At 39.6% G+C, this 22,269-nt stretch overlaps 1 protein-coding gene and 1 pseudogene across 9 annotated transcripts in view; both read left to right on the top strand.

The window, feature by feature from the left end:
- USP54 (ubiquitin specific peptidase 54) overlaps positions 1-22,269 on the top strand; it is a 141,625-nt gene that overhangs the window by 47,964 nt on the left and 71,392 nt on the right. Inside the window, exon 1 of one of the 9 annotated variants that reach the window (XM_053923207.2) lies at positions 4,412-4,503. The exons of the other annotated variants lie outside the window; for them this stretch is intronic. The gene's annotated coding sequence lies outside the window, so the exon portion shown is untranslated. Of the gene's footprint in view, positions 1-4,411; positions 4,504-22,269 lie in introns of those variants that run through there. 9 annotated transcript variants of the gene reach the window in all.
- On the top strand, positions 158-3,370 carry LOC139440877 (macrophage-capping protein pseudogene; annotated as a pseudogene).

Here is a 22,269-nt window from a genome sequence, read left to right as displayed (position 1 = left end):
TGTTTTTAGATTGGTTGTTATCCTTCTTTTGATTGTGCAAGGAAGCAAACTGTTTCTACCTATGTCTCCATCTTGGCTGGAACTCTCAAAATCTAAAGATATTATTTATTTATTTTTAGAGAGAGGGGTAGGGAGAGAGAAAGAGAAGGAGAGAAACATGGGTCAGTTCTTTCTTGCATGTTTCCAACTTGGGACCTGTCTTGCAACCGAGGCATATGTCCTGACTGGGAGTCGAACCAGCAACAGTTTGATTTGTGGGAGGATGCCCAACTCACCGAGCCATACCAGTCAGGGCTAAATATGTCATCTTTAGAACGAGCATAAATGAATCAGGAGGCTTTGCTAAAATGAAAAAAATCACAGTTTTATTCATGGGTGTTAGGATTTGCAAATCAAAAACACTACCAGGTAACTAACCTCTTGAATATTCTGAAGAAAAAAGGAAAGTTGAAAGTTCTTACAGTGAAAAGTATATTCTTAAGAATAAGTCCTGTATTCTTAGCCTCTGGATTGGTCTGAGATGGTAATCTGCCAGCTGTCTAGTGGTCTGGATAATAGATTTAGGTGGCCTGGACACATGAACATTCTTCCCTATGTTCTCCATAGGGTTATCTGTAGGATTTTTATGTATTTCCAGGCAGTGACGTGTGAATGAAAAAAGGACTACATGGCAGGCCTGACAAGCCCAGTGACTAATAGTAATCACACAGGATAGGATTGTAAATTCCTAACTGGACAGGTCATGATGGGTAGTCAAGTCCAGCTTCCTTAGAAAAGACTAATCTTTACCTTAAATGAACCCTGTCCATTGTTTTTGTGCATCCAAGCTAACATACCCTGGGTATGTCAGTAACTGCCCTTTCCAGACCTTTCTGAGTCATAACTGTTGTCAGCAAAACAGCGCCAGGTGTTAGACCTTGGTTCAGCAGCTTTGGCCCTTGAGTTCTGGCTAAGAAAAAATTCAGATCCAAGACTCAAACTATAATATAAGTTTATTTAGGGAGCCACAGAGGTAGAAGTAGTGAGCTGTAGGAGAAATGGGCTTAGGAAATGAATTACAGAGGCAAAAGAAGGGCCCTTGGCACTTAGGGGGAGGGGCAGAGTGAGAGAAGAGAGAGTCGTGTACCTTGAAATACAAAAGGGGAAGGAAAGGTGCAGTTGTGTTCTGGAGAGAGAGAGAGAGAGAGAGAGAGAGGGGCGGGGAGGGAGAGAAGAGAGAGGGAGGGAGAGGGGGAGAGAGAGAGAGGGAGAGAAAGGGAGAAAGAGGGAGAGAGAGAGATTGCATGTGAACAGTGAGGGGGTGTCCCTGTCTTAAGGGGGTTTATCTGGAGGTCTCAGGGGAGGATCTCAATAGAATATTCATCAGTTTTTCCAGGTGTGTCCCCTTAAGGTTGTGGTTTCCACTGATTGGTTGGCACCAGGGCAGAGGGTCATTAGCAATGTGGCTGGTCCTGATGTCAGCCACAGTGTTGCTCTATCTGACTTTGCTGCTTTTCTGGGTCTGGAACTGAAACACAGCTAGGCCTAGATGTCATCTGCAGGGGTTAATCTTTATGGGAGTGGTTGTGCAAGGCCTCATAGTTTTGCCTGTTGCCAGGCACCAGTGGCTCTCCACCCTCCTAAACCTCTTGCACCTGACCTATAGAGTTTCTACTCTGCTGATGCCTATCTACCTACCTACTACTTAACCACCCGCACCAGGACTCCTCATTGTTATCCTGTTGCTCCATACCAACTCTATTTACTGTACATGTTAAACGTTAACTATCTTGTACCCACCAAAGGAAAATAAGTATGTATCTTTCCATTTTAGAGATTTCCCCACTTTGTTATCTCCCACCTCTTTAATCTTAATCTTAGCTGCCATTGGATTTCATGTAACCTTTCTTATGTTTAGTTCTTTGATTAGTTCTAATAAATATATAACCATCTATCTCTTAATGACTTGGAGAGCTTGACCTTGATATTTGCACATTCTTTCTTTGCATTTAGCACTGATCAGTGGAGATCCTGTGTTTTGCACGTATATTGTCCCCACCCAGCACTAGACCTTAGTTAAGAATGCTAATGTTGGAGGCTAGGAGGAAGCAGAGCTTTGCAAAGATCCAGAAACAGCATATACACACTGATTCCCCAGAGCTATTCTCCATTCTCGGCCTCTGCCTACACATGTGGCAAGTGGAGAAGCTACAGCTGGTTCTTGGTGGCCTGTGAGAACCAGGGCGTTTTCTTCTTGAAGGACTCCTATCTAGTGCTGCACCATGGCCAGGAAGAACGTTCCCACCTGCATCTGCGGATAGGTCAGCAGCCATCCCTGGGTGAGCAGGGGGCCTTCATTGTGCTGCCTGTGCCCTTCAACACCCTGCTGTGGGAGCAGCCTGGGCAGCACCAAAAGGTGTAGGTCAGAGTCTAGCCTCTTCCTGAGCTACTTCTTGAAGGGCCTCATGGACCAGGAAGGTGGAGTACAATCAGCATTTCACAAGATTTCCCCAAGGGCCACCCCAGATGTCATCAGGGAACTCTACCAGGTGAAGGGGAAGAACATCTGTGCCACTGAGCAGGCACTGAGCTGGGACAGCTTCAACAATGGAGACTGCTTCATCCTGGACCTGGGCCAGAACATCTTTGCCTGGTGTGGTGGAAAGTCTTAACATCCTGGAGCACAACAAGGCATGGGACCTGGCCTTGGACATCCCAGATAGTGAGCAGCAGGCCAAAGACCCAGGTGGAGATCGTCATTGATGGGGAGGAGCCTGCTGAGATGATCCAGGTCCTGGTCCCCTACTCAGAAGAAGAGCAACCCTGAGGAAGACCTCACAGATGATCAGACTAGCGCTCAGGCTGTGGCTCTGTATAAGATCTCCAAGGCCACTGGACGATGAACCTGACCCAGTGCCAGACTCAAGCCCTTTTGCCCTTGAGTTGCTGATAACCTGATGACTGCGTTGTGCTGGACAATTGGCTCTGTGGCAAGATCTACATCAGGAAGGGGCGTAAAGCTAATTAGGAGGAGTAGCAGGCAGCCCTCCAAGTGGCTAAGGACTTAATCTCCTGCGTGCCATTGGCCCCAATCATTCAGGTAGAGATTCTGCCCTATAACCATGAGAGTCCCATCTTCAAGCAATTCTTCAAGAACTGGAAATGGAGGAACATCTCCTTGTACTCCTCCCCGCCCCCCTTTGCTCTTCCTCCTGCTGCCTGGTCAGTGCCAAGGTGCCTCTGCAGATGTCGGATAAAGGAGATGAGTGCTCCCTATACCCCTTCCAAGAAAGAATGCTAATGTTAGTAAAAGAAAAGGAATAATGTCTTTTTTTCTTTAAAAATTTTTTTGGTACTTCCTTCTTGCCAAAGGAATACTTTAGTACAGTATATTGTTAAAATGTAAGAGCTTAAATAGTTTTGGGCAGTGCCTACTTCTGTTTAATATTACCAATAAATCTTAATTAAATATTTAAAAAACTCATATATATTTTTTTCTCAACCTGTAGAAATACAGCAGACCTTCATATTTGGCAAGGAATCTGCTGATGAGTTTTTCTTCATCAGTATGCTTATAAAACAATTCATCTCAATAAAGCTGTTTTATACACGTATCTGTGAATAAAACATAGAAGGATATGTGTTGTTCCTCTGGGGCCTTTGTGCCCTGCCTGTAAATATGAGTTCTGGGCTAACTGATCTCATGTTTGGAGGCAGGATCCTGTCTGCTGTTTGTTCTTGGTGATATAATTTGACCTCTTCCCTGAGAGAGGGGTGATGATCTTTCACTGTCTTCACTTTGGGGGTTGGGAATATTTGAGATCCTGTGCATTTTAAAATTGATTCGAGAACCCAGCAGCTCAGTTTTCACAATATTTTTCTTTAAGAGTGTGTATTGTTTAAGAGAGTTGGAGGAATTTTGCCTGTTAAAATGATTTAAGTCTTGACAGTCTTGGAATTCTGAATGAAGGATCCAAATAATGACCTTGCTTTAATTAGTCGCCAAAGTCTTTTAGTGCTCCTTTCGACTGTAGTGCAAAGGACTGTTTTTACTGCTGGCCCTCCTTTTGGAAGCAGCTGCCACCCTGCAAACCTTATTGTTACACTGCTGACCTTTGTCATCAGGAATGCCCCTGGAGGAAACAGCCTCCAAATTGTTTTTGTTAAGCCTCTGTGAAGTTTGTGATATATCCTTTCAAGTTACTTTTGGTTAGTTTCTTAAGTTTACTTTGTTTGCATTTAATTGGGGCTCCACACTTTAGTTTTATCATGATTTGTCAGTGCTGAGTTCCTGGTAGGTGGTAAAAAGAATTGTTCATTCCACTTCATCCTGTTCTGTGGGAAACCTTTGTGGTTTAGATTTACAGTTTCCCATTGTTGCTAGCTGCAGTTGTCTCCTCCCTTTGTACCCTTCCCTCCCCACAACTCTAGCTTTTCCCTCGTCCCTCCCCATTCCTGTCTCCCAGCCCTCCAAATGCCTTTGTGATTGCTGGAGGCTTTTTGCTGGAGGTTGAGTGCTTTTGGGTAAGTATCTTGTGGTAAAATGGGGTAGACAAAGAATGTGGGGGACTGGTCAGTCTTTGTGAAGGATTGCTTTTAGCAGCAACATTTCAAGCTTTGAGCTTTTAGGACTCTCTTTCAAGAGGCTTCTTTCATACTGACTTGTTTCTGCTCTTCCTTTTTCTATTTCAATTAGTAAGACTTTGGTAATTTGATTTTTATTATTGTTTTAAAAAGTCATTCTCATAGATTTTCTTGAGCTTGTTAGATTTAAAGGCAAGGATTGTGGGGTTTAGTATTTTAAATTTCCTTCAAATAGAAGGTTATTTGTGATTTCTTTATACTTATTTTCAGTATTAACATAATAATAAAAGTAATAATGAAGAAGAGATCTTATTTTGTGGCCAAGGTGGAAAGTAGCATTTACTTCCAGAGTCAAAATGATTTTTTTTACCCTCAAAGCAGAATGTTGTTGGCAAAATTCACTAAGATTTTTGGCAATATGTTGTCAAGTCTGGGAAATGGTTTTCGGAGTACTTCACAATAACAGATGCTTCTGGGAATTATTTTTGGGAAGTTAAACTTGTTCATTAGCACCTGTTCCCCTGAGGTGTGAGATCTATAATCCTTTGAAAGTAAGATATTTAATATTTGATGTTCAGATTGAGTTGAATAACACTTTCATATCATTCTATTTTCTTGGATCATATGTTTTGATCCTCAGCTAAAACAGCAACGGTGTGTGTGTGTGTGTGTGTGTGTGTGTTATTATTTTTGACCCAGAATGTGCTATCCTCTGGTATTTCGAGGAGTTATAAGTTGGAGCCTTGGGTTCTCCAGAAGCACTGCTAATTAAAAGCCATTTTCATGGTAGACATTGTGAAGGAAAACTTGTTTGTGAGATTTTATTAACTGTTCAGTTGAGTCACTTGTACAATAGTGGTTTCTGAGCTCCTACTATTTGACAGGTACTAGTTCCTATGTTAAGTGCTTTGCTTCTGATTCCCACTATAACCCTACCAGGTAGGTAGTATTATCTCCCTCTGGGAAATAGTCATGCAAAGGTAGAAAGAACATGGGATGTTCTTTTCTGCAAAATGAGGAAAATAATCCCCACTTGATAGAGTAATTGTGAGAATGAAAGGATATGCCCTGTGTCCAGTGCCTAGTACTGAGTTGGTGTTCACTAGGTGGTGGCTGCTGTTATTAGAATTTTACAGCTGAAAGAGCTGCAGAGGCTAAGTAACTTACTGAAGGTCTCTCAGTTTTAAGTGGTAAAGCTAGGATTTGAACTGGCTCAAAACTGGAGTCTGGTATGTTTTTGCTCGAATATTGTGAAGGCTTTTTGAGTATATTTCAGTGCATCTTTGCCCGCTCTCTTACCTCTGTCCCTTACAGAGGAGTTTTTTTTTTTTTTTTTAACAGATGCCCTTTTTTCCTTGGTACCCTCTGCCACCTTCCCAAGTCATGTGCTTGGTCTGTCACACTGGAGTTGCTTGTGCCATTCAGTACCAGTGTTTTGCCAGCAGAAATGAGTCAAGCCGGTGCAGTCAGTGGCTTCCCTTCATATTCTCCTCTTGTTGATAGAGCCGTCATGCTTTCATTATTGTTTGTGATAAAATAATTTGGGTAATGGTATGTGTATAATGATTAATAAATAGTGCATAGTTGCAATCAAGCATTTGAATTTAAAAAAACCCTAGTGGTTTAAAAATTAAGGAAAAAAATCTCTGGTTCTAAATTATTGGACCAGAGGGTAATATAGGGCAACTTTATAGAGCTCATAGTTATTTATCATTTTGCTAACCTGGAGCCTAATACAATTGATATTGATTTTCTTTCCTTTAACCACAGCTGTTAACTAGTTTGGTGGTATTAGCAATCTGTTTGAGAAAAGACGTGTTTGTCCTACTTGTCATCAAGTAGAATACCTTTCTTCCATAGACCTTTTGGAAAGATATGAATTAGGTATGATATGATTCAGACAGCAGATTCAGGGAAGAGATAGAGAGATAGTCTTGATCATGCTTAGAATTATCTCTAAACCAAAACATGTGTTTCACAAAACTTTGTTCTTCATTTATTCTTTTATTTAACAAGTGTTGAACATCTGTTGGGTGTAAAGCAATGTAACTTTCTACATTGTTTTCTAATAAAGTTCCTGGGAGGGAAAGATTAAGTCCCAATTGGTGGTAAGTGGTATTTAGACAATCCTTCGGGAAATGAATTAATATAAATGACTGCTCCTTCCCGATAGAATGTGACTGTCATTAGTTATCTATTATTGTGAGTTGCCAGCAGAATGGCTTCTTCAAACAAACTTGCTGAGTGGAAAAGTTTACTAGTATTATGTAGAACTGGGAATATGGGGGTGGAGAAGAAGGTGATACAGACAAAACAAAATTTTTTCGGTGTTTTAAGGGGAATAGTGGTAGATGAGGTTGAAAATGTATATGGATTAAGACTGTGAAAGGCCATGTAAGGCCAAAGAGTTTTGACAGTCACTAAACTTTTCTGAGCTAAATAGCAATTAATTAGAATTTGATTTTGGTAATATGTAAAAAAAAGATTTTATTTATTTTTAGAAAGAGAGGTAGGGAGGGAGTTAGGGAGGGACAGAAACATCCATCAGTTGCCTCTGGCACACCCCTATCCGGGGGCCTGGACCGCAACCCAGGCGTGTGCCCTGACTGGGTATTGAACCGGTGACCTTTTGCTCTACAGGATGACACCCAACCCACTGAGCCACACCAGTCAGGGTGCTTTTGGTAATATTTTATGTGTAGGATTACAAGGGGAAGAACATTTTGAAGCTATCATAATACTCCAGGTGAATTGTATTGAGACTGCATTATTTTTAGAATACATTTTCCCTCATTTTGATATTGCTTTGGGTTTGTGCTATCAATTATAGTTTAATCTTATGGAATTTTTACTGTAAGTGTATGGATGTGTTTTATAAGAGAAAGGGAGAAGGAGGGAGAGAGGATGAGTATAGGGGGTGGTCAGTCATAATCACATCTATTCTTTATGTAGCTCCTATTTTGTACCTGGCCCTAAGTATTTTGTGTGTATCATTTGTTGAATACTCTCAACAAATTGCATTTATTATAGATAGTAAATGACTTGAAAGTGACGGGGCAGGATTGGAATGTAGATTCATCTTCATCTCCATCATCGTCGTCATCATCATCATCAAAATATGTATTCACTAAGCACTAGGTACTGGGCTAATTACACATATATTATACATTATTTCATTAACTGACATACTAATCCCATGAGATGGATCTTATTTATGAATCCCATTTTACTGATGCAGTACCTGAGAGACTTCAATAAATGATTCAGTAACTTGGTTATGATTCTGCAGTCATTAGGTAATGCAGTCCAGACCTGTTCCACAATACTTTGGTAACTCTGGGCCCTTAAACTGTATAATTCACATTATGTTCTTTGGGAATGGGGCACTGTGGATCTCCTCTATGAGCATGGTGTTTTCTGAGGTTATACAATATGGTTGGCCGTGAATAAGCTGAAATTTTAACCACTGTGTTCTTTCTACTATCGTGCTGCCTCCTTTAGAAGTCAGTCCAGATCTTCATAAGGAGGGGCTAACTAGCCTCCAATGTTCATTTCTTACTTCTTAAAGGTTACCAGTTGTAACAAAGTAAAACATGTCTTCTGGCCTTTTTCTTCCTAACAGGTTTTGGAAAATTTGTTGTAAATGACATTGTTCTAAGTTCTTATAAAAGGAAAATAAAGCATTTTGTCCTTTATCAGCCTGCAATTCTTCTTGTTGTACATGATGTAATAATAATTTGAAGCTCCAGAGACCAACCCTCAGGAAGTTGTTTGAATGAGTAACTGTGTTCACTGGGGAGATTGAGATAACCAGCCTATGATTCAACAAATCACTTAGGGTTTTTTTTTTTTTTTTTTTTAATGACTGCCCATGCTTATCTCTCTTTATTTTTAAGCTTAAATCAGGGCAAATATTGATTCAATTGATATAGTCTCCATTAGAAAAATTTGTCTGTAGGATCTCAAACTGAATATGTACGTTTTGGGGGATCTTTTATTTAAGGAGAGTTAGAATTGGTTGTTCTAAATACCTACCCATCAAACAGAAAGTTTTCTCTTTTAATTAAACTTTTAATGATTCAATGTCTGTTATATTCAACCTCTGTTTAGAATACAAAGATGACCCCTAAGCAATATATAATGTAGTCCATATACACAAATAACTGTACCATGGGGGAGGGCGGGAATGCTGTAATCTGACCACATACACTGAGAGCACAGAAGAAGATGAAAAAAATGAAGAAAAAGGAAAGGTGAGAGAGGGAGAGAATCTGAGAATGCTTTGGATGTAGCTGTTCCTTGTATGATAGTTATTTTTAAGAAGAAAAGCAGAGGAAAGGCACTGCAGGTGGAGGCATCATTAGAGCCAAGGCACTGAGGAAACAGAGTACAGAGCATATTCATTATACAAAAAAGAGTCAAGTTTACCTGGAGTGGAGAATGAGTGAGGGGCACATAGCAAGTGCTAGGTGAAATGGCTGATCAATGAGTGAGTAGAAGATGTAGCTGGAAATGGAGGTAATGTATAATGATTCTCAAATTTGTGCAGGTGCTAGATATCTTTAATTCAGTCTCACAAATTAGTAATATTACTGGTGGAATATGTGAATATTGAAAATATGTGCCCTGGTCAGGTAGTTCTGTTGGTTAGAATATCATCCCAATATGCCAAGGTTGCAGGTTCAATCCCTGGTCAGGGCACATACAAGAATCAACGAATGAATGCGAAATAAGTGGAACAACAAATCAATGTCTCTCTCTCTCTCTCTCTCTCTCTCTCTCTCTGTTTGTCTTCCTCATCCTCCCTCTTTTCTCCCCTCCTCTAAAATTAATAATAAATATAAAAATATTCATATCCTGGTGAATGTAAAAAATTCACAATCGAGAACATGAATCAATTTTAAAAAGCTGTCAAAATAGGTCTGATTGGCTGCTTTCGTTATTTTTTCTTTAAGTTTGCTATTTGTTCATGTTTTTGCTCTGTTAGCAGTAGAATGAGTGGATAAGAAAAAATTATGGAAAAGAAACTTGTGAAAAATCCATCCATTAATATCACCCATTGTGAGTGAGAAAAGTACCATTTTTCTCTAGACAAAAGAACACCCCCTCTGGGAGCCATTGAAGATTTTTGAAAATGTGAGTAACGCGGTACAGTAAAGGAGTCCTCTGGTAGTCAGTCACATGTAGAATTGGAGGCCTGCCATGTAGTTAAGGGAGGTGAGGCTCTGAAACGCAGCAGCAGCAGCAATCAGAAGTGAATGAAGGAACATGGAAATCCATATCTGGCCCCCTGTTTCTAAATAGGAAATATTTAATGTTAAACAGCTTTCATATTGTTAGGATATTAGGTTTCTCACTGATTGGTTACCTCTGATCCAGAGTCCTTTCATTCTCTTTTTAGGGAAAATGAGTTTAAATCCCTATTTTAGTTTTACTTTCAGTAAGGAAATTATGAATTATAGATAAAATCTATAATTCCATTACCCTAACAATATTCCTGGGTTTTTTTTTCCATTTACTTATTCTTGCTCTTATAGATTTAAAAACTTTTCTAACAGTTCATTCTGAGAAACAGGTTACTGAACTAATAAAACAATCCATTAACTGCTATTCTGTGATGTTAAACGTAGTAAACCCAGAGATTTCACATGGAGTCTTCATTGAACTCTAGTTTACTAAGACCGCAAACTGTCAATGTCGCTTCTTTTCCTATAAATCTCTCTTAGTCTACATATCTTTATACAGATAGATACTAATTTCCCAAATTCCTCTATCCCTCGTTGGGCACACGGTTCCATCTCTTTCAATGAATTGTTTGCACAATTTGAAAAGTTTTTCATTTTGAACTAATTATGGACTTATAGAAAAGTTGCAAAAATAGTACAGAGAGTTTTTATATATCCCACACTCAGCTTTCTTTAATGTTATTTTATATAACTATAGTGCAATGATCAGAGCCAGGAAATTAACACTGGTGTAACACTACTAACTAAATACCTTTTTCAAACTTCACAAGTTTGTCCGCCATCGTTCTTTCTTTGTTTCTATCAAGGATCCTATCTAGGATCTCACATTGTACGATATTTTAGGTGTTTTTCTTCCTTAGTCTCCTGCATTCTACAAAAGTTCCTTAGATTTTGTCTTTTGTAATCTTTTAGACATTTTTGGAGAATACTGATCAGTTCTTTTGTCAAATGTCCCTCAGTTTGGATTTGTCTGATGTTTTTTCATGATTGCGCTGAGATTATACAGTTTAAGCAAGAATACCACAGAAGTAATGTTCTGTCCTTAGTGCATTATTATTACCATGGGATTTATGATGTCAGTTTGTATTATTGCTGGGGATGTGGACCTTGATCACTTGGTTAAGGTAGGTTTCTGCTGAGTTTCTCCACAGTGAAGTTACTCTTTTTTCCTTTCTAGTTAATAAATATCTTGGAGATACTTTGATACTATAATTTGTATAAATGTCACGGAGTTCTCTACACATGGACCTCATTGAACTTTAACTATTACAAAGTGAATTCCCTTAAGAGACCTATCCCCTTCTAAGCTTCCTGTACCTTACAACTCGTTTTATCAAAGGCTCTCCAGGCACTGCAGGAACAAATCCTTTCTAGCCTTCATTGGTTTCAGTCACATTCATGTCCAAATTCATAATGAAGTATCTGATGCTAATGACCTGTAGATCTCTGAACCTCATTGATCCCACTTTCTATGCGGGTGACAGGCTCTCCTGGTCCAGTGCTCTTTCAGGCCTCAGCTCTCTTTATGCGTAAGCCAATTTCATTTCAGCCAACATTTGAATGACTGACTACTTTGGGTTTTTTCAGAAACAGAGGCCACAAGATGCTGACTTTGTTGGTGAGGAATTCAGTAGGGGATAACTAGGGTGGCTGCTGCTGTAGCCTGGTTTATTACTTTGGCCTGAGAAAAATGGCAGTACATTATGCTCTACTCTGTATACTGGTGAAGTAATCATTGTCTGTTTTTCATTAATACAGAGAACTAAAAAAAATTTTTTAAAGGTCATCAGCTTCTAGAGCTGTACCTCTAATGCTGGCAGTAGTGAGCTATGATCTTTTAAATTTAGCCCTGTCATTTTTAGCTCTCAACTGTGAATCCTTGTTAGAATTATTTCAGTGGGCTCAAAAATCCAAAATCCAAATGTGCTCCAAATGGTATAATTTGTATCTATTTAGTGCTAATAAAACTTATACAGTGAACATATTCGATGCTGCTTTGATTAATAAAATAGAACTTATTAGTATTACTGAATTTAAAGTAGCTTTTTAATTATGTGTTTTCTCAAGTAATATATACTATAAAAACCCAGCTTTGTTAATATGCCTAAGATTCTCTTGGTCCTGAAGCTTATATAATTCAAGGGCCTCCATTTAAAAAATTAAAAAAATTTTTTTAAGTTACAGTTGACCTACAATATTATATTAGTTTCAGATGTACAACTTCATGATTAGACATTTCTGTAACTTATGAAGTGATCACCCTTATAAATCTAGAACCCATCTGATACCATGTATAGATATTACAGTATTATTCACTATATTCCCTACGCTGTACCTTACACCCCCATGACTATTCTGTAACTACCAATTTGTACTTCTAAATTCCTTCACCTTTTCACCTGTCCCCTCAATCTCTTTCCCATCTGGCAACCGTCAAAATGTTCTCTGTATCTATGAGTCAGTTTCTGTGCTGTTTGTTCATTTATTTTGCTTTTTAGATTCCACATATAAATGAAATCACATGGCATTTGTCTTTTTCTGTGTGACTTATTTTATTCAGCACAGTACCCTCTAGGTTCATCCATGTTGTTGCAGAGGCAAGATTTCATTTTCTTATGGCTGAGTCGTATTCCATTGTATATATGAACCACTTCTTTATCCATTCGTCTATTGATGGACACTTAGGTGGTGTCCATATCTTGGCTATTGTAAATACTGCAGTGACTATGTGAATGTTTATGTCTTTTTGATTTAATGTATTATGTATCTTTGGATAAATACCCAGAAGTGGAATTTCTGGGTCTTTCTTTGTTTTATTATAGACTTTGTTTTAAAGTCTGTTATGTCTGGTATAAATATTGCTACCCCAGCCTTTTGTTTTATTTAGTTTACATTTAAAAATTATATTTTATGGATAATGCTATTACAGTTTTCTCCCTTGGCCCACATCACCCAGACCCTCCCCACTCATTCAAGCAGTCCCCACGCCATTTTCCAGGGGTCATGCATAGATATTCTTTGGCTACTGCATTTCCTGTGCTGTCCTTTACATCCCCATGACTATTCTATAACAACCAATTTGTACTTCTTAATGCCTTCACCTTCTTTGCCCATCTGCCTGACCTCCATCCCATCTGGCCATCATCAATACATCCCCTGTATCTATGATTCTATTTCATTTCTGCTAATTTGTTTATTTTGTTTTTTAGATTCAATTATTGATAGATAAGTATTTATTGCCACTTTATTGTTAATATTTTTGATTTTCATCTTAAAAGAAGAGCATTTAACATTTCATGTAATATTGGTTTGGTGATGATGAACTTTAGATTTTTCTTGTCTAAAAAGTTCTTTAGCTGTCCTTGGAGTCTAAGTGGTAGCTTTACTGGATAGAGTAATCTTGGTTGTAGGTCCTTGCTTTTCATCATTGTGAACATTTCTTGCCTTTCCCTTCTTGCCTGCAAAGTTTCTTTTGAGAAATCAGCTGACAGTCTTAAGGGAGCTCCCTTGCAGGTAACTAACTGCTTTTCTCTTGCTGCTTTTAAGATTCTTTGTCTTTAACTTTTGGCATTTTAAGTATGATGTGTCTTGTTGTGAACCTGTTTGAGTTCATCTTGCTTGGGATTCTCTGTGTTTCCTGGACTGGTATGTTTATTTCCTTCACCAGGTTAGGGAAGTGTTCTGACATTTTTTCAAATAGGTTTCCAATTTATTGCTCTTTTTCATCTCCTTCCAGCACATCCATGATGTGAATGTTGATATGCTTGAAATTGTCCCAGAGGCTCCTTACACTATCCTTATTTTCCTGATTTTTTTTCCTCTTGCTGTTTTGATTGTGTGTTTTTTGCTTCCTTATATTCCAAATCTCTGATTTGAATCTCAGCTTCGTCCACTCTACTTTTGATTCCCTATATTGTTCTTCATTTCAGTTAGTGAATTCTTTATTTCTGATGGTTTCTTTTTTATGGTGTCCATGTCACTTTTTATACTGTTGAAGTTCTCTCTGAGGGAACTGCTGTTCCCCTAACTTCCTTCAGCATCCTTATAACCAGTGTTTTGAACTCTGCATCTACTAGATTTCTTATCTCCATGGCAAAAGCAGACATCCTTGTCTTGTTCCTGATCTTTGGGGGAATCTTTTAATTTTTGCCCATTGAGTATGATGTTGGCTGTGGGGTTCATGTTTATGGCCTTTTATTATGTTGAGGTATGCTCCCTCTTTTCCTATTTTGCTGAATGTTTTTATCATAAATGAGTGTTGTACTTTATCAGATGCTTTTTAAGCATCAATTGATATGATCATGTGATTTTTTTCTTTCATTTTGTTTACGTAGTGTATTACGTTTATTGATGTGTGGATATTATACCATCCTTGCACCCCTAGGATGAATCCCACTTAATCATGGTGTATGATCTTTTTAATGTATTGCTGGATGCAATTTGCCAATATTTTGTTGAGGATTTTAGCATCTATGTTCATCAGCGATATTGGCCTGTAGTTTTCTTTCTTTGTTGTGTCTCTATCTGGTTTTGGGGTTAGGATGATGCTGGCTTCATAGAAAGATTTTGGGAGTCCTCCCTCTTCTTGGATTTTTTGGAATAGTCTGTGAAGGATAAGGATTAGCTCTTCCTTAAATATATTGTAAAATTTTCCTGTGAAACCATCTGGTCCAGGGCTTTTGTGTGCTGGGAGTTTTTTGATTATTGCTTCGATTTCACCAGCTATTATTCAAGCTTTCTACTTCTTCTTCATTCAGTTTTGGAAGGTTATATTTTTCTAGAAATTTGTCCACTTCACCAAGGTTTTCAAATTTATTGGCATATAGTTGTTGGTAGTAATTTTTTACAATCCTTTGTATTTCTGTGGTGTCAATTTTAATCGCTTTCATTTCTGATTTTGTTTATTTGGGTTCTCTTTTTTTTTTTTTTGATGAGTCTGGTTAAAGGCTTGTTGATTTTGTTTATCTTCTCAAAGAACCAGCTCCTGGATTTATTGATCCTTTGATTGTTCTTTTAGTCTCTATGTTGTTTAATGTTGCTCTGATCTTGGTTATTTCCTTCCTTGTATTCACTTTGGGCTTTGTTTGTTGTTGTTCCTCCAGTTCTTGCAGATGTAGGTTAGGTTGTTGATTTGAAGTGTTTCTATTTTTTTTGGTAGGCCTGTATCGCTATGAACTTCTCTCTCGGGAACTGCCTTTACTGTGTCCCGTAAGTTTTGGACTGTTGTGTGTTCATTTTCATTTGTTTCCAGAAACTGTTTGATTTTTTCCTTGATCTCATTATTGACCCAATTATTGTTTAATAGCATGCTATTCAGTCTCCACGAATTGGAGTGTTTTTGAGTTTTTTCCTTGAGGTTGGTATATAGTTTCAGGCTCTTGTGGTCCAAGAAAATTCTTGATATAACTTCAATTTTCTTGAATTTGTTGAGGCTTGTTTTGTGTCCTATCATATGGTCTGTCTTTGAAAATGTTCCATGTGCATTCGAAAAGAATGTGTATTTTGCTTCTTTGGGATGAAAGGTTCTATATATATCAATTAAGCCTTTTGATCTAGGGCATTGTTCAATGCCACAATATCTTTGTTGACATTTTGTTTGGAAGATCTATCCATTTTTAACAGTGGGGTGTTTAAATCTTCTAGTATAAGTATGTTGCTGTCTATATCTTTCTTGAAGTCCTCCAAGATTTTCCTTATATATTTGGATGCTCCTATGTTGGGTGCCGAATGTTTATAATGTTCATGTCTTCTTGATGGATTCTTCCCTTGAGTATTATGAAGTGACCTTCTGGGTCTCTTTTTATGGCCTTTGTTTTGAAGTCTGTTTTGTCTGGTATAACTATTGCTACCCCAGCTTTTTTTTTCTTCTCCATTTGCTTGGAATATTGTTTTCCAACCTTTCACTTTCAGTCTGTGTAGGTCTTTTGTTCAGAGGTGAATCTCTTGTAGGCAGCATATGTGTAGGCCATGTTTTCTTATCGATTCAGCTACCCTGTGTCTTTTGATTGGAGCATTTAATCCATTGACATTTAAGGTTATTATTGAGAAGTACTTATTCATTGACATTTTCCCCCCTTTGTACCTTATCCCTCTCTCTCTCTCACTGTTTTTCTTCCTTGTCTTAAAGCAGTCCCTTTAGCATATCTTACAGTGCTGGTTTTGAGGAGGTGTATTCTTTTATCCTTCTTTTGTCTGGGAAACTCCCTATTTTGCCTTCCATTTTAATTGAGTCTTGGTTGCAGGACTTTGCTGTTAATTACTTGGACTATGTCTTGCCATTTCCTTCTGGATTGTAGTGTTTTCTTTGAGAAGACAGCTGCTAGCCTTATCGGGGCTCCCTTGTGTATTAATTCCTGTTTCTCCCTTGATGCCTATAAGATTCTCTCTTTGTCTTTGAATTTTGCCATTTTAATTATGATGTGTCTTGGAATGGGCCTCTTTGGGTTCCTCTTGATTGAGACCCTATGACCTTCCTTGATTTGTGTGACTTTTTCTCTCATCAAATTAGGGAAGTTTTCCATCATTACTTTTTCAAATAGGTTTTCTTTTTTTATTTTTCATTTATTTATTTATTTATTTATTTTCCTTTTTAAAATATATTTATTGATTATGCTATTACAGTTGTCCCATTCCGCCCCCTCACTCCACTCCATCCTGCCCACCCCCTCCCTCCCACATTCCCCCCCTATAGTTCATGTTCATGGGTCATACTTATAAGTTCTTTGGCTTCTACATTTCCTACACTATTCTTACCCTCCCCCTGTCTGTCTTCCACCTATCATCTATGCTACTTATTCTCTGTACCTTTACCCCCCTCTCCCTCTCCCACTCCCCTATTTAAAACCCTCCATGTGATCTCCATCACTATGGTTCTGTTCCTGTTCTAGTTGTTTGCCTAGTTTGCTCTTGTTTTTGTTTTAGGTGTGGTCGTTAATAACTGTGAGTTTGCTGTCATTTTTACTGTTCCTATTTTTGATCTTCTTTTTCTTAGGTAACTCCCTTTACATTTGATAGAATAAGGGCTTGGTGATGATGAACTTCTTTAACTTGACCTTATCTGAGAAGCACTTTATCTGCCCTTCCATTCTAAATGATAGCTTTGCTGGATACAGTAATCTTGGATGTAGGTCCTTGCCTTTCATGACTTAGAATACTTCTTGCCAGCCCCTTCTTGCCTGTAAGGTCTCTTTGGAGAAATCAGCTGACAGTCTGATGGGAACTCCTTTGTAGATAACTGTGTCCTTTTCTCTTGCTGCTTCTAAGATTCTCTCCTTCTGTTTCATCTTGGGGAATGTAATTATGATGTGCCTTGGTGTGTTCCTCCTTGGGTCCAGCTTCTTTGGGACTCTCTGAGCTTCCTGGACTTCCTGGAAGTCTATTTCCTTTGCCAGACTGGGGAAGTTCTCCTTCAAATAAGTTTTCAATTTTTTGTTCTTCCTCTTCTCCTTCTGGCACCCCTATAATTCGGATGTTGGAATGTTTCAAGATGTCCTGGAGGCTCCTAAGCCTCTCCTCATTTTTCCGAATTCTTGTTTTCTTCATTCTTTTCTGGTTGGATGTTTCTTTCTTCCTTCCTTCTGGTGCACACCGTTGATTTGAGTCCCAATTTCCTTCGCATCACTGTTGGTTCCCTGTACATTTTCCTTTGTTTCTCTTAGCATAGGCTTCATTTTTTCATCTGGTTTTTGACCAAATTCAACCAATTCTGTGAGCATCTTGATAACCAGTGTTTTGAACTGTGCATGATAGGTTGGCTATCTCTTCCTCGCTTAGTTGTATTTTTTCTGGAGCTTTGAAGTGTTCTGTCATTTGGGCCATTTTTTTTTTTTTGTCTTGGCGTGTCTGTTATTTAAAGGGGCAGAGCCCTAGGTGTTTCCTGGGGCGGGGTAAGGCTGGTTGCTGTGCTGTGACGCTGTACATGGGGGAGGGGCCAAGAGGGAGCACTGGCACCCGCTCCACCGGGTTTCAGCCACTCTCTTTGCTACCCACCATCAAATTGGGCCCCTCTGGTGCTGGTTCCTGAGTGGGTGGGCTTGTGCACACCCTAGGCCCCTGTGGGTCTCTCCAGTGACCTCTCCTGTGAGGCTGGGAGTCTCTCCTGCTGCCGCCCCAATCCCCACGGCGTTTTCTATCAAAGGTTTGAGTATTTATTTCCCTGCACTGGAGCCCTGGGTTGTGCGGTCTGCTTCGCTCCCCGCCGTTAGTCCTGGTTTATCTGTGCGCGAATGTGGGGCTGCGGGGTGCCACCTGCCGCTCTGCCTGCCCTGTTCTCTGCCACTCTGAGTCCGACCCTCTCGGTTTATCTGCGTGAATGTGTGGCCGCAGGGTCTGCCAGTGGTCAGACTGCCTGCCCCGTTAGTCCCACACTCTGCCAGTCTCGGTCCCGCCACAGCAACACGAGTCCTCTGCGCCCCGGCTGCCCATCTCTGCTCCTCCTGCTGGTCTGGATGATTGTTTATTTTTTATTTCCTTGGTGTTGGACTTCCTTGCCATTCGATTTTCTGTCAGTTCTGGTTGTGCGAGGAGGCGCAGTGTGTCTACCTACGCCGCCATCTTGGTTCTCCCAAACAGGTTTTCTATGCCTTGCCTTGCTCCTTTTCTTCTCCTTCTGGTATCCCTGTATGTGGATATTATTATGTTTCATGTTGTCCTGTGGTTCTCTTAACCCCTCTTCATTCTTTTTGAGTCTTTTTTCATTTTCTTTTTCTTTCTGGGAGTTCTTTTTCAACCATGTCCTCCAGCTTGCTGATTCGATACTCTGTTTCATCTAGCCTGCTTTTTATTCCTTCTACTGTGTTCTTCAGTTCAGAAATTGTATTCTTCATTTCCTCTTGGCTCTTGTTGATAGTTTCTATGTCCTTTTTTATGCTGGTATGGTTTACAGTAAGTACCTTGTGGTTTCACTATAGTTTTTGATAATTCTCACTGAACTCATTGAGCTTCCTTATAACTATTGTTTTGCACTCAATATCTGATAGTTGACTTGCCTCCATTTCCTTTAGCACTCTTTTTGAGGATTCCTCCTTTCCTTTTGATTGGGGTTTGTTTCTTTGTCTTCCCATTAATTTGTGATACTCTTTTTGTTTGCTTCTGCTTCTTAAATTGATCTGTCTTGACTCCCTGACTTTGTGGTGTGAACTTCTATGGTAGGAGATTCAGTGGTGGAGTCTCCTTGATCTCCTGAACTTGATGCTCTTGGGATGCCCTTTATGCCATTTATGTTGGCTCTCTGGATGTAATAGGGTTTTGATTGTTGTTGAGTCATTCTTTGGTGGGTCCTTCCCTCCAGCTGACTGACTGAGGGTCCCTCTGCCCACCACATCTTGTATACTGTTGTGCAGGTGCTGCCAGAACAAAACCATACAGCCCAGGAAAAAACCACACCTGCAAAAATAACCCCCACCCACAATTACAGTATCAACAGCAAATGAACCAGTATTAATAAGGATGTAAAGAGATTAAGACTATTATAAGAAAGGAGAGAAATATTATAGTATAAAATCTCATGACTGAATATGCAAAAACTTGATGGACAAGAAATGAATGTTAAAAAGCCATGCAGGAAAGAAAATATTGCAAATCATGGAGAAGACCACAGTGGATTTTGTCTTGGTAGCCTCTAGTATTTACCACTATTCTTTCTTTCTGGATCCTCCTATGGTGATGCCAGATCTTGACCCCCTGTCTGACCTTAGGCAGTCTGCCCCAAGGCTGCTGGGGATCTACTGCTGTGGCTGTTCCCTTCAGTTGTTAATCTAGTCACTCTGTACTCAGCAGTCAGGCTTAAGCACCACAGAGCCGAGGCAGAGTCCCTCCTGGGGTTGGGGGCTGTTGTTTCCCCTCAGGCTGCTGCTGCTCAGGGGAGTGGCTGCCTGAGCAGGATAGCTGCTGCTGTAGGGGCGATGACACAGCACTGGGATGCTGGCGTCTACTCTCAGCTCTCTTCCCACAGCTTCCTTCCCCAGCCTCTCCTTAGGCGTCTCTAGCCCACTCTGCCCTCGCCTTTGCCAGAGCCCACTGTAAGTGGCTGCAAATTAAAATTTGTGTGTTGGCCTTTTAAATGGCTCTTTGTGTCTCCAGCTTTCTGTCTCTCGTAGAGAACAACCCTGCCGCTTTTTGCCTCTGATTGTTATTTGTGTAGACAGCTGTTCAAGTCTCCACCGCACTCCTTACCAGTCAGGTTGTGCTGAAGCTGATTCTTCTCACTCGCTATTGTCCAGTTGTTTGTTTCAGGTAATTTCTCCACAATTTAGTTGTAATTCCATATTGGTCCTAGGAGGAGGTTAGTGTGTCTTCCATTCACTCCTCTGCCATCTTCCCAATCTATATTTTTTAAACTTATTTTTCTTGCCGTTGCACAGGTTATAGCCTCCAGTATAGTGTTGAATAAGAGTGGTAAAAGTAGACATTTTTACCATGCTTGGGACCTGAAAAGGTGTAAGCGATCCTATCAAAAACCTATTTTGGCTGGCAACTGATATTGTTCCACTGCTAAGGAACAATTTAAGCTTTTTGCCTTTTTGTGTAAAATGCACACAAATAAATAATGGCACATGTTGAAGAGAAGTATTAATTTTAGAAACTATACATAAATGAATTGGGATGGCAAGAGACAGGAGGCCAGAAAGACTTATCTATGGTAATAGTCTAAATGGGAGGTAATTGTGGTGTACACTAGGTTGAGGACAGTGGAAATGAAAAAGAAGGCTCAATATGAAAGATTTTGAAGGGAGAATTAATTGACAAGCCCTTGTGATGTGGACAAGGAAAGGGGAGAGAGATAGGAAGAAATAAAAAACTACGGTTCTAAACCTGGGCATTTGGAGATGCCATTAGGAAAAATAAATAAATCATAAGAGTCGGAGGAGGAACTATTTTGGGGGGTTAGACATGTTGAACTTGTCACAAAAGTGGGTCAATTTGCAAGTAGTTGGTAACGTGGTTTTAGGGTTCATAAGATGTTGATTTATCAGACCAGAAGTGATGGTTGATATTCTGACAGAGAAGGAGATGAGGACACCATGGTAAGTTGTGTAGAAAAGAGCAAGAAGGTCTCATTTAAACTTTAGGGAATGACCACTTTTATTTTTTTTTTAAGGTTTTATTTATTTATTTTTAGAGAGAAGGGAAGGGATGGAGAAAGAAAGGGAGAGGAACATCAATGTGTGGTTGCCTCTCAATGCGCCCCCTGCTGGGGACCTAGCGTGAAACCCAGGCATGTGCCCTGACTGGAAATTGAACCAGCAACTGGTTCGCAGGCCATCTCACTCAATCCACTGAGCCACACCATCCAGGGCCCCACTTTTATTTTTTTAAGAGATTTTATTTATTTATTTTTAGAAAATGGGGAAGGGAGTAAGAAAGAGAGGAAGAGAAACATCGATGTATGAGAGAAACATAGATCTGTTGCCTCTTGCATACCCCCAGTAGGGGACCTGACCTGCAACCCAGTCATGTGCCTTGACCAGGAATCAAACCAGTGACCTTTTGGTGTGTGGGAGGATGAACAACCCACTGAGCCACACCAGTCAGGGCATGGGAATGCCCACTTTTAATAAAACAGCAAAGGAAACAGAAAATGAACTGTTGGCAATAGGAGACCTGCTGTTCATTTGTCATTCTTTCATTTTATTCGATCTCTCATTTTCTTATTAATTCACCCAACAAATCCAGGATTGTATAGTATCAGGGCAGCCAGTGCTAGGTGCTGCAGAAAAATAAGAAGAATGCTGCCTATGGAAAAAGCCAGTAGGTTTTGAAATCAGATTTCGTAAAAAATAAAAAGATAAAAGAAATTAGGAAATTTCTTTAGAATTGTGAATGATGAAGTAAAATTGTGGTGGTGGAGTAAGGAGAAGTACCATGTTCTGAAGGAACTGATGGTAAGCAAGGAGAGGCTTTATTGATTTTAGAAAGAGAGGTAGGGGGGAGTGGGAGAGGGGGAGAGAGAGAGGAACATCAAGAAACATCCACATGGGAAACAATCAATCCGTTACCTTTCGTACGCACCCTGACCAGAGACGGAACTGCAACCTAGGTATGTGCCCTAAACAGGAATCGAACTGGCAACCTTTTGGTGTATGGGACAATGCTCCAACCAACTGAACCACACAACCAAGGCCAAATATAGTTTCTTAAGTAAATTACAGCAAAATGCTACATAGAATAACAGAAATTAGGAATGTCAGCAACTTTCCTGGTTAAATTTTTGAATATTTCATTGTAATGCACTTTGACTTCCTAATGTTTGGGTTACTTTTGGCTTTAATCACTAGTAAAGGGGCAACTTACTGTTCCTTCACTAGAAACTGAGATACTCTTCATGGTTTTTCCATTTGAATCATTGATTAGTTGAACACAGTCATTCTTTGTCGACCTTCTAAAATGTTACCCTGTTCCTTGTTATAGGCTCTGTTGTTTACCTTAAGTTAAACTTTGTATTTTTTAAATAATTGTAAAA

The sequence above is a fragment of the Desmodus rotundus genome, chromosome 4, assembly GCF_022682495.2.
Source record: "Desmodus rotundus isolate HL8 chromosome 4, HLdesRot8A.1, whole genome shotgun sequence".
Classification (NCBI taxonomy): domain Eukaryota; kingdom Metazoa; phylum Chordata; class Mammalia; order Chiroptera; family Phyllostomidae; genus Desmodus; species Desmodus rotundus.
This window is presented reverse-complemented; position numbering and strand designations above follow the sequence as displayed.